The sequence below is a fragment of the Canis lupus genome, chromosome 3 (assembly GCF_003254725.2).
Source record: "Canis lupus dingo isolate Sandy chromosome 3, ASM325472v2, whole genome shotgun sequence".
Lineage (NCBI taxonomy): Eukaryota > Metazoa > Chordata > Mammalia > Carnivora > Canidae > Canis > Canis lupus.
In genome coordinates this window covers 19,562,386-19,575,030 of record NC_064245.1, presented here as the reverse complement: position 1 = coordinate 19,575,030, position 12,645 = coordinate 19,562,386, and the positions used below count along the sequence as shown (strand labels likewise).

General features: G+C 38.6%; 1 long non-coding RNA gene across 1 annotated transcript in view; it reads left to right on the top strand.

Moving 5' to 3' along the window:
• Positions 1–10,011, top strand: part of LOC112654141 (uncharacterized) — a 144,404-nt gene extending 134,393 nt beyond the window's left edge. The window contains exon 4 of the long non-coding RNA XR_003132818.3: positions 9,705–10,011. This is a non-coding gene — a long non-coding RNA (uncharacterized LOC112654141). The remainder of the gene's footprint in view (positions 1–9,704) is intronic.
• Positions 10,012–12,645: the final 2,634 nt, after the last annotated feature.

Here is a 12,645-nt window from a genome sequence, read left to right as displayed (position 1 = left end):
AGTTTGTGCTGGTTGGATTTAAAGAAAATTAAAACTGTATCATTGGAAATGCCTGTCCCCTTGCATTTGGCTTAACGATTATGGACTTTTCTACTAAAAGTACTGGTAGCCAAGGAGTGAGTCTAAAAATCCCTACCTAAGAGTTAGCCCACTTCACTTGATATGGAAGGGGTCTTGTTAAGATATGTTGAGTGCTGAAGATCATGGTTATTACAGCCTGAAAGCTTTTGCAGATATTGATCTGGACATTAGAATGACCCTCCTTGTGTAGATAAAATGCTCCCAGAGACCTGAAGGAAGTGTACCAGGAGAAGGCAAACACTGAGACTTCTTTTCTTAGTGACAAATAGGAAACTCTTCTTCTTCCAGGAAGTGATGTGTTGAGGTAAAGGCTAGGGAAGCCCATAGGATTGGTTTGGACTGGTTGGGTGTGCCTGTGTATAAAGGCCTTGCCTTACACACTATGTCTGTGCTGGAGGTGGGCATATGGCAGGCTGGCCTTGGGGAGGGGATAACTGGAGAAAATAATGAGAAGACTGAGCCTGTTTCTAAAGCTAAGCTGAGTTAACACAGGCAGGAATTCCTAGCTCAATGTCTGGCACACAAAATAAGGAGTAAAATGTTCATTTAGTGTTTCTATTTGTTATAGTCACATTTATTTATTTTTGTTCAACTTTTAGAGTTGCTTTATTGCTTCATCAGGGAATCTGAATTTTATCTTCTGACTGGTAATCAATGCATCAGCAAAATGATATTGTATTTCATGTAGGTCTTATGACCAACATTGGCCTGCAAGAGCTCTCTGATTTCAGAAAAGAGTGATAAATGTTTGTCTTGGAAAATTCTCTTAAGAGTTCTATGAAATGTAAATCTGGGTTTCCTTGAGTCTGATTCCTCTATCTGATACCTGGACAGAAGTTAGCAGTTATAGCAGTTGGTCTTCAAAGGAGCAAGTGGGTGAGTACATTTTTTTCACAGAATCTTTATAGATGGAAGGGGCCCTCAGAATCCTCTGGCTTATTAATGTTCACATGAAGCAACCGTTTTCTCCAAAGTCAAAAAACTAGTTAATAGCAGAGAAGAGATTAGAGGCCAGCTCTTTTGATTTCTGGGCCAATATTCCTTTTCCACAAAGAAGATTAGAGATTTTTTATTTCTTGTCTAAGTCTTCTGAATAGCCTTCTGAGGCTGTGTAAACGATAAGCTGGATAAAACCTAAGTTTTCCTGAAGGGACACCTGTCCTTACAAGGTGGTGGGAGAGAGGTCAGTAGGATTGAATGTGTTTTTATTGCAGTCTCTCCAGGTCCATTTGCTGCCTGTCACAGGCTAACCCAAAAGGATGGACAGGATTAAAGGATCGATAGCTAGTCCCTTCCCAGGCCATCATATAATCGCAGGTGAGGTTTTCCTTTTACTGTAGATCAGCTACCAAGAGACTTCTCTGGGTGAAAACACATTCCCTTGAGGAGTCAGGGAAGTTGGAGAGGGCTGCTTAAGATTCCAAGGAGCAAAATGAGAGTTCTCTGAGTGGAGGCTGGCAATACTTTTGTCTTTGCCCATCCTCAGTCTGCTCACACTTCTGAGAATGCTAAATGCAAGATGCAAAAGATTATTTCCTACACTTATCCCTCAGTGTATGTTTGCACATGTTTGGGAAGAGAGAGAGTGACGCTGGTTTCATGAAATTTCTATACATTTAGCAGAGATTGGAGGGTTTAGCTGGCAAAAAGTGAAGAATACATTAATCGAATAGGGGAAAAGAATAAATAAGAACTAGTGCTAAAAATAATTTCAGGTGGTTAATCATCATAAAGCTGATAAATTTAAAAGAAGTTAAAAGTGCAGGTAAGATCCTGGGTAGCTACATTATCACAGAATCTTTGAGACCACAGTTTCCAGTCACTAGTTGTTACCAGAAGAGTTAATTAGCCCAAATTGTGGCTGCTAGTTCTTTAGCTGTCTTCAACTTGAAGTTTTTCGTTTCTTCTGTTTTTAAATAAGTTTTAAAGCTAATTATGATACACCTGGGATTCATGGCTAAAGCTAGTAGTTTCCCCCAGGGGTTACTTTTTATATACCAAAATTTAAAAAAAGGAAAAATGTCAGATGAAAAACATAATCTTTAGATTCACACACACAAAAATGGCATAACCATTTCAACTCAGCAGACCACAAGGCCAAACAAGCTCTGGCTAGCATTGAAGGCTGTGTGCTTCTGTTCAGAGAAGAGGATGCTTCCCAGATGTGTCTGGGGGACTACCTGCCTCACTCTTATTTATCATTAGTTCTAACACAGGATGTGGTGTCGCTGGCTGGTAATCTGGAAATGGCCTGTTTATTTTCACAGATCTGTAGAAGAGACTCAATAGTTGTAAAGGATGGAACGGTGCAAAGCAGCTTGGAACTCACAGCAAAGAAAACCGGCACAAAAAATTTAGATAAAACAACTTGTGACCATGGGATCTGCTCCTTGTGTCTACTGAACAGAGGTGCCGAATGGATTTTCTAGTTTCAAAGAAAAGCCAGTTCTTCCTCCCCACCTTGCAGCCCATGATTGTAGAACATCCAGACTTTTTTTTTTTTTTTTAAGGTTCAGGGTACCTTGGTATTCTTCCCAAAGCTGGGATCAGTTCTGGTGATCCTAGGTCCTCCATGGGACCTCCTGTCTGCTCTTTCCAAGATGCAAAAGATGGGTTTCCAGTTGAATACTCTTGAACACTAAAACTTGCATATTATCAACTAGTACTTTCGTCTAACAGAGTCAGGGGATGAGGAAATTTGGGAGAAATACTTTGTTTTTCCTATATTGAGGAATAAAGAAATAAGCCCCAGCACCCAAAACCCAGAGAGACATAGGATGAAGAATACTGACGGACATAGAGAGCTGAGAACTGGGGTTTGGGAGGGACAGAGCTTGTGAGAGACAGAGTCAGAACTTGGGTCTCTTTACTTCTAGTTTCATGATCTTCCCCCACACCAGGAGGTGCCACGTGGCCTTCCATGTTGCTGTGTGGTGGTCGGGAAGAAGCCCGAGGCAGAGTGGGGTGGTGGTGTGCTGTTGAAAAGCTTTGCCTTGTGTAAGCACATTCGGCTCATATACAGTTGACTTTCTCAAAGGGAGAGTTTAGGGAAGCCAGGGTGTATTTATCAGCTCTGTCTTTTCCTCCCTTGCCTTCCCGTCCCCAGAACCAGGGCATGTGGTTGCTCCCTGGCACAGGGAATGCTTGGATATGAGGGACCACCCAGGCTGCACGCCTGTGACCACTGCAGAAGCCACCACAGCAGCAACGGGGAGAATGGGCTGGCTTTGAAGTTCAGGGATGGGAGGACTGGGGCTATTTCTGGTCTGGCCTGAGGTAACTCACACTTTGTGTAACCCAGTCCCCAATATCTGCAAACAGGGAGACACCATATTTCATTGATTGCATTAAATGAAATAAAAAAAAAAAAACCTGCAAGTCACAAAAAATAATTGTTCGTGTGGGTGTGCAGCAGATCTGCCGTTGGTGGAGGTGCTGGTGGCAGAGGGTAGGGAGTTAGTCATCGGTTGTGTGCTTGTGAACATTAGACCTCTGTACTATCTGAAGGTGAGCGATTTGTTTCCCAGTCAGACACCTCAGAAATGCTGGCCAGTCTTCACATGATGCCGCAATGTGAAGCTTTCTGTATTTCCAGAAGTGAATCAGGAAATATGCCTCAAAGTATAGCTAAACAACACCGTGTGAACCTGTGGCAATTTTAATGTAATTGACGGAATCATGTTCCCACCATTTGCTAACCCTGTGACCTTGGGAAAGTTCTCACCTCCTGGCCTCAATTCCCTATCTGTAAAATGGAGCTAAGGCTACCTACTTCAGCGGGTTCTTGTGAGGATTAAATGACGTTGCGTATAAAGCTCTAAACATGGTGACTACTAGCTCATATGACTAATCAAGAAATGCTGATTCTTATTATTTGATAGGCAGGTGGCTTTATTATTATATGAAGCTTTTGGTGAGAGTGGCTCTTAATATGTGGAAGTCATTGAAAGTCCAGCCAAGCTTGAGACCGACCAAAGGGATATGGTTTGGCTCCATTATCTAAGCTCTGAGCCAAGCCGTCAAAAAGGATTGAACACATATTAGAAGAAAAAATATATTAAGTGATGAGGTGGGTGTGACTGAGACCATAAAGAATCAATGCCACAATATTATTATTGGTTTGGCTCTTCGTCATCTATAAACATTGAGCCTGGTTTGAGTGGTTCAGTTTCAGACTCATTGACAGATCCTTCATTTTACTTTTAAAATCTTGGGCATATTAGGAAAAAGATTTATACATTTTTGTGCTCTATTTTAAAATGTTACTATGCATGGCTCAAACATACTTCTATATCTTTGTCTCGTATTTTGTAAAGCAACTCCAGATTTTTGATCTAATAAGCATTGTGCTTCTCAAATCAGATTCAGTTTGAGATTGAATTAGATGACAAATAATGAAGTGGTTTATTTTATCAAATTGTATCAGGAACTTAGAGAGTGGAAGCTATGCCTCTCTTCTTTCTGTTCCCAGGATCTGTGCTCCCTGAGGTTAGTGGTGACCATGAGCAAAGATGTCTTCTGTATTCATATGGGTTCTTTAAGACACATGATATTCCCATGAAAGAAATCCCAAAACATTCCTTTGGGAAGAAGCATTGTGTTTGTGTTACTTAGAACTTGAACCTATTTTAGGGCTATGCCGTCCTCTTTGGGTCAATAAGTCAGAAGCCAGTTAGGAAAAAGAGAAGTAATAATGATCCAGACTGGGGATCCCTGGGGATCCCAAAGTGCCTGCCTTTGGCCCAGGGCATGATCCTGGAGTCCCGGGATCGAGTCCCATGTTGGGTTCCCTGCATGGAGCCTACTTCTCCCTCTGCCTGTGTTTCTGCCTCTCTCTCTCTCTCTCTCTCTCTCTCTCTCTCTCTCATGAATAAATAAATAAAATCTTAAAAAAAAATAATGATCCAGACCTTGTAGGGAACTGAGGTAGTGTCTCTGATCAATTATGCGATCTAACAGAATGGAGAGGGGAAAGAAAATGAAGGCTTAGTAGCCCACTGAGAAATTTTGGAGGAAAAAAGATATGTGAATATTTCTCTAGGACATTTATTTTTCTTTTTAATGCCTTCAGTCAAACTTCTCTAGTTTTTACTGCTTATCCTTTGCTATCCAAAGGGCTTCTCCCTTATGTCTATAAATTGATTTTTGTGAGGGCAGTATCTCACAATTTGTGAGATACGAGTATATATTTATATTCGTGTTTGTTTAGTGCCTAAGTTCATGCCTGGTATTTACTGAACTTTGTAATAACAGTGAGTATGAGAACTTTTTGACTAATTACAAATAAGTACTTTCTGAGTTATTGTGGGAATTTGTTCATACCATGCCCCTCAGTCCTTGAATTCTGGACAAACTAAAACAACTTAGGTGGTGTTCACAATTCTGTTTCCTCAACTCATGCTTCTCCACATGCTTTAAAATCATTCTTTACAAGCATAAAGCTTATCTAACCATCTTATTCCTTTTGTACGATTTACAATTTTCTTTGAAACTTTTGTTTTTATTTTTAGAGGTGATTTAACATATAAGATAACTTGTAAGTATCAGGCCAACTCATTTGTGTTGCTTCAGTTTAGAAAAATGCTAGCACCAAGTTCTCTTGCTGCCAAAGCATAGATTTCATGCTGTTCATAGTCGTTCCTACCAAGGGGACAATATGCACTCAATTGCCAACACGCCATTGGGACTCCTGACAAAGGAATTTTATTATGCCCACTTTCAGTTGGATGCAGTGAAACTCTTGCCAGGGGCACGGCAGTGGCTACTGCTCATGGCCCAGAATTGCTGTGTGGTCAGGTCAGGGCTTTTTTCTTAATACTCACTGGGTCAGACTTTCTTGTGGGTTTGTGTGTGGGAGGCAAGGCAGACACTGTGTGTCAAGGACAGGCCCTCTGCCTCTTGTGTAGGGAAATTACTGCCACATGAAGGAGGGCAGGAAGCCAGGGGCTGTCCCAAAGCATTTGCCTTTGGATAATTTGCCTCCTCTCTTGTGAACAAGAGCACTTATGCTAGGGCTCGAGAATTGTGTTCCTGGAACATGAGCTCCCTACTGCCAGCCTCTCACAAGTTGAAAGCCAGGCATCTTTGGATGCCACATTAAGTCATGTATTGTAACCAGATTGCCTGAAGGGATTCAGCTATCATCGAAAAGGTTGCCTAGAGGGCACTTGACAGGATGAGCACTGGGTTTATGCTATATGTTGGCAAATTGAACTCAAATAAAAAAAAATATATACAAAAAAAAAAAAAAAAGGTTGCCTAACTAAGCTCTGTGTTTAAGTTTATCAATCTAACTTAGGCCTACATGTTTCCATCAAATCTAATCATCCCTTCTTGAGCATATAGAATCATTCCAGTAGGAACTGTAACTAATACTACTAATTCAGTGTGAATTGTATATGCGTTCCTGTTCAAACTGAAAATAACCCAGAAATGGCTGTTAGTGTCCTTTAAACAATGGTAAAAGTATAAATTCATGTCAAAAATACCCCATGCATGTTGTGAAGACTGACAAGATCCAAGATCTTTGATTCCACTTTCAAACTCACCAATTATTTATGTATGAAAATAATCACCTCATTGGTTGAAAATCATAACTTTTAGTTGAGAATTTAAGAGTCATCTGATGAGACTGAAAAGTATCTCTTTGGAGAAGAAATCAGGTGGGGTGTCTGGGTGGCTCAGTTGGTTGAACATCTGAGTCTTGATTTTGGCTCAGGTTAGGATCTCAGCGTCATGCGGTTAAGCCCTGAACTGATTTGGATTGTGGCTTAGTGGGGAGTCTGTATGAGATTCTCTCCCTCTCTCTCTCTGTTGCTCTCCTTCTACTAGTACTCTCTCTTTCTCTCAAATAAATAAATCTTAAAAAAAAAAAAGAAAAGAAAAGAAAAGAAATCAGGCAGTTCTCAATGTCTTTGTGACCAATGCTTCCATCTTTAGGTGATTTGATTTTTAAAGGAGCAACAATAATCAGAAAGACTGCATTACTAGAAGAATCTTGAAATTAAGAAAGAGCTATGTGGAGGATTTCTGCTGCTAGTAGAGGATAATTTCTTCTGCCTTTGCATTATTCATCTCATGTAAATTTTGATAAAGTTCATCACTGTGGTTATTATTTCATTTACCACATTTTATGTGTTTATAGCAAAATTTCCACAGTAGGATCTTTTTCTTTCCAGATTAACATAAATATGTGTATTCTTGATGGAAAAGGGAACCTTTTTAGAAGCAGGTACTTGACACACATCACCCTAGCTCACTGCATTCGGAATTTACTGCAATATGACCATCTCTACCATGAGGTCTAGAAGTGGGCTTTTTAGGCTATGATATCTATACATCATGTACTTATGCACCTACAACAATGAATACCTACTGCAAACACCAGGTAGTATACAGATGATTTAATATGCTCACAACTACCCTGTGAAATGGGAATAATAATCCTAAATTTTGTGACTGGGATTCTTGGGCTCATTGACTTCCTCAAATTTGCATGGCTACTAGAATGGAAGAGCCAGGATTCTCTCTGTGAACCAGGGTTCTCTGATGGTACAGTCTGTGTTCTTTTTACAGCCACATTCAGTACAGGGAATTCAGCCTCTTTGAAAGAAATCTTGGATTCAGAAGGGACCAAAATGAGGATATGCCTAGTTGGGATGACATTGTCTGACAGTATCCTGAAGTTGTTCCATCAACCCCCTTGGAACTCTCCTGACTGGATTGGTATCATAAATTCATTCAACATCAGCATGGGGAAGAGGCTCAAAGGTCATAACTCCCAAGAGGGCATCTAGCCTGTACTGGATGCTGCCTAGGTTCTCTGGAGGCAGGCAGTCCATTCTTTCTTGGGACTGCTCATAGGGAGTTACTCATATTCATGCAGAATAAGCTATAGAATAAGCCTAATCCATCTTCTGCATAACAGTCCTTCAGATATTTGAAGGGAATTCCAAATTTCCTCTATTTTTTTGCTAAGCAGTCCCAGTGCTTTCAACTGCACTCTGTAGGATATGGTTATATTTCTTTTTTGACCTGATATTCTCTTTCCTGAGTACTGTGCAGTCTTCTAAGGTAGCATTAATAACTAAGTACAATGCATTGGGATTGATTTAACCACTGCAGATGGGAGTAGGACTGTCATCTAGGAATTTTACATTTGCCAGCCACACAACGTATTGTGATTTCATTCTAACTGAACCTCCTTCACACTATGCCCTCACTCTAAGAGCTGCAGGTCTCAATCTCCATCCAAACCCAAGAATTCTGAAATCTTGCCATAGCTTCAGGAAAGAACCCTTGGAGAAGATAGTCAAAGTGCATGTATTTATTTCCAGGAAAACAGGCAAGGAGATGGAGAGGCAATTTTTAGCATTGTGCCTGAGCATTAATAGGAATAAGGTGTGGAGTGATTGGTCAGAAGTAAATGAATAGAGATTGTATTTTCTCAAATGTCTAAGAGATATTAAGAGACAAAAAGCAGTGCTTCTTCTAACCAACTGTGATTCCTAAGTAAGGGTCAATGATTTTGCTCATCTGTTAGTTCTTGCAGTACCCTGGGACATAATTCATCATGGCCAAGATAGATTTGCTATACACAGGAGTTATCCTTCTAACCTGCCATGTCCATAGGTATGTGAGGATCTAGGATGAAGCTGAGAGAATTATATCCTGCTGATTCATACTCAGGAGGTGGGGAATATATTCTTTGTGTCTTTTAGAGCACAGGTGTGGGTATTGGCACACAATGAATTTTCTGTTTCTTTTGTGAATATGTAAGATGATAAAGAATGATTTTCAAAAGTATAAATTTAATACACAAATAGTATATTATGTTCCATTTCAATTAGTAGAATAAGCAAAAATTTGTGTAAAAATGTAACGAGATATTTATTTGTTGCATTCAGTTTAGGTATTCCTAATAGACAGCTGTAGGGATAATCAGTACTGCCTGGATCAGATTTGAATTAGTGACCTAGTTTGTAAAACCCCCTGTTTCATGTTCAAAAAGCATATCACTGTATTTAAATTTCTAGTACATTTAAAGGAAAAACAAATCATATTTTCATTTTAAAGGATTGTTAATCTTATATGCATCTTTCAACAATTTAAGAATAAATGGAAGAAAAAGTTTTAAAAGTGCTTTAGGACATCTGAATTTGAGATGTAAACATTTTCTCACCTACTTATATATGTGTGTGTGTGTTATAATGTGTGTGTGTGTATTTGATCTCTTCAAAGATGTGTTTACAGATGAGATAGCATAGGAAGGCATACAAGCACCTGTTTTGCATTTGCAAATTTCAACAGATATTTTATGTGAGGGTAAAATAATTGGGAATTTTTTTAATTCCCATTAAAAAAACCTGATAGATCCTGAAAAAAGCCTGTAATGTTTCCGTGTCTGGACTTGCCAAAAATGCCCATATTTCCCACCTTCTCAACATAAATCAAACTCCTATATTCTGTGCACAAGCACCCATGTGCAGAAAAATTCTGAAAGAGAAAATTCGTGAAAGACACAGAACAAAGAAAGAGGAGTCCTTTAACTGTAAAGCTGTAATTTATTAAATGTCTTTAGAATTGGTGTAAGGGGCCTCTCTCTTTTTGTTCTTTTCTTGTAGGTCTCTAAGTCCACTGCTGACAGGAAAATCTTCAGTGGTTCCAGAGACAAGCTGCTGGAAATCCTGCACATTTATCTTCTAAAAGGAAGTAAACTGATTAGGATAGTGGTCCCTTCAGAAAGAACCTCCCCTAAAACTTTAAAGGACTCCAAATTAAGCCATGTCCATATCTGGGACCCTAAAGTGGCTCATAAAAGTTAGGGACCGCCTGCTTAATGTTAGGTGATTGCAAAAGCTTTAAGATTCAAAGGGGGGAGTGAAGGTGGGGAAGGTGATGGTGAATAAATTGTGAGAGCCTCCCAAATAACAGGATGTCTCTTTAATTCCAAGCCTCATGTTCTATCTCATATTGTATCTTTCAATTAAAAAAAAAAAAAGGAAAATATGTCTTCTTTAAAAACTTTTTTTCTCTATTAATATTCAGTACTTAATATATGAGTACAGATCTGTCATTCATTAGATCTATGTAGATCACAACCTAATTTACAAATTCAAAAGCCTAAGTCAGATCAACTCAATTGCTCAAGGCCATGTATTCTTAAGAGTATGCACTGAACATTTCCTGTCCTTGGACTGGTGTACTGGGTGATTCTGCTTTTCTGTAAGAATTTGTGTATATTGGATTTAACACAATTTTGCTTATCAGTTGCAAACACTAACCTATACCCACTCATGTAATATAAAGTATAAAATTATGTCAATGAATCTGGAAAATTCAGGGCAAAATAGTTTAAATCATTTGGATCTTCCTAAACATTCTGATTTCTATTTAAACTGAAAAAATAGGTAATTACTCAATAGCCATGGCTCTAAAATGTATCTGACAGGTTATTTTTATTTGTTTGGTTTTCAGAAATCATATCCATGCTTTCTACCCTCTGTAGTTTTTAGCAAAATGAATCAAAGCCACTCTGTACCCAAAGATAACACCAGTGTTGTCTTTTTTTTTCTTCTTAAACATTGCAGGGCTTTACCTCAAGTGCTATGCAGTAAATTTACAGGGAAAGAAAAATTTTATTAAATTATAACTGAGAGGAGCTGATTTTTTTTACATAGCAAACAAAAAATTCCTTCATGAAAGGCTATAAAACCCATATTATTTACCAGAGAGACCTTTCCTGTCTCCCAGGTAAACACTTACAGTGTGTAGACTTGTGTAAATACATATTTAGGAGTGGCTAAATATGGCGAGGTATTTTTAAAGGCGTATTTACAAAGCTGAATACATATATTGGCATTTTGGTATGTGTAAGTTGTGTATGCTGCTCTGCTGTCTATTCAAAATTCTAGCAGGACTCTGGTAGATACACCTTGGATATAGGGACTGAGTTTCAGAACATTCATCTTTAATCAAAATTACTAAGGACAGGTCCTTAGATCATTTCAAAAGGGTGAAAATTTTCAACTAATGGAGTTCAGGTCTTTCTTGCCAGTTTGACTTGAGGAAAATTGTTTCAGAAATGCAGGCATCATTTGCGGAAGCAGATCTCCTTTCTGAATATCTTTGTGCATAAAATAACTATCATTTCACATTCAGCTCAGAATATTATCAAATACTTAAAGCTACAGGTCCATATGATGGATGGGTCAACCATGAAATTTTAGTGAAGGGGAAAAATGTCATTAAGATATTTTAAAAATACTTTAAACACATTATTTTTAAAATACCTTAAACATATTATTTTTAAAATGCTTTAAAACACATGAAAATGTAAGTGACAAAATCTGCTTGTTGCTAATTAAATGGCAGGGAGCTTCCTGTGATAATATAGTGAAATTCCATCTAGAGGACTCCCGATGTCCATATTGCTTTTTTGCTTCTCGGGAAGCATGTCTGTGAGGAAAAGAATGTGATGGCAACAGAGATTGTAGATACATGAAAGAACATTACCTCTGCTTCTGCTGTCTGCAGCACCTCAGAATGAATAAGGATCCCATTTATGTAAAAGCTTTTTTAAGATAGACAAGTTGAGAGTCCAAATAACTCCAGAGCTTGGGCTCTCTCAGGGGCCTTTGGCTAAGGAGTCTAAACAATGCTTCTGTTTCATTTCTAATGCAGCACACAGCTATTTCTAAATGCTCTCAATATCCTGCAATGGAATAATTGAAAATCTTATTATGGTAAACCATATGGGGACAAAGATTATTCAATCAGTGAAATGATTTCTCCAATAAAATTTGCACTGGGCTGAGTTTTTTAACTTTGCAAAAATACACATCATATGTACATATTTTTCCCAAGGTACCAACACCACAGATTTTGGTTAAACCTGCTGGGATCTCAAACTTTAGATTTAAAAAGAAAAGAGAGAAAGAGAGAGAGAGAGAAAGAAAGAAAGAAAGTTTATTTTTAAAATAATATGACAGTATTATAAGGCCTCTGGAATGGAGGAGCTTCGAATACACGTGCTGACACAATTTTAGCTTTAACTGTGAATGGGTTCTCTCTATTCATATTACTTATAGACCGGTGTTTTAGACTTGGAAAACAAGCTTTTTCTGGCAAAAGACAACCCTCGTTTCAGAATTTTAAAAAATATATAAGCAGGCACAAACACCTTTGCATTACAATTTTTTTTATTAGTTTTACCCCATCCTTAATATTATTCTGTGGCTAAGTATCTCATTTCCATGTAAACTTCCATTAGGAACACAAATTGCTGACACCACATCTACTGACAGAAATGCCACAACATAAATTATGCCAAGAAAATGCTGCTTTGGGTGGGGGGCATGGCAGGGGGAACTAAGCTAGATAAAAAGCCACTGTGCTACTGCCCGGCCTGCAACCCTGTCCCGCTGACCACTGATAAAATTTATCACAGGGCCACATACGGGAAGGCAGCTTAAAGAAGAGACATCTGTGGTAAAACGTGTAACAGCAAAACAGCTAATGGAGCATTATTACTTTATTGGAAAGCAATATCTCTGGGTGCTTCAC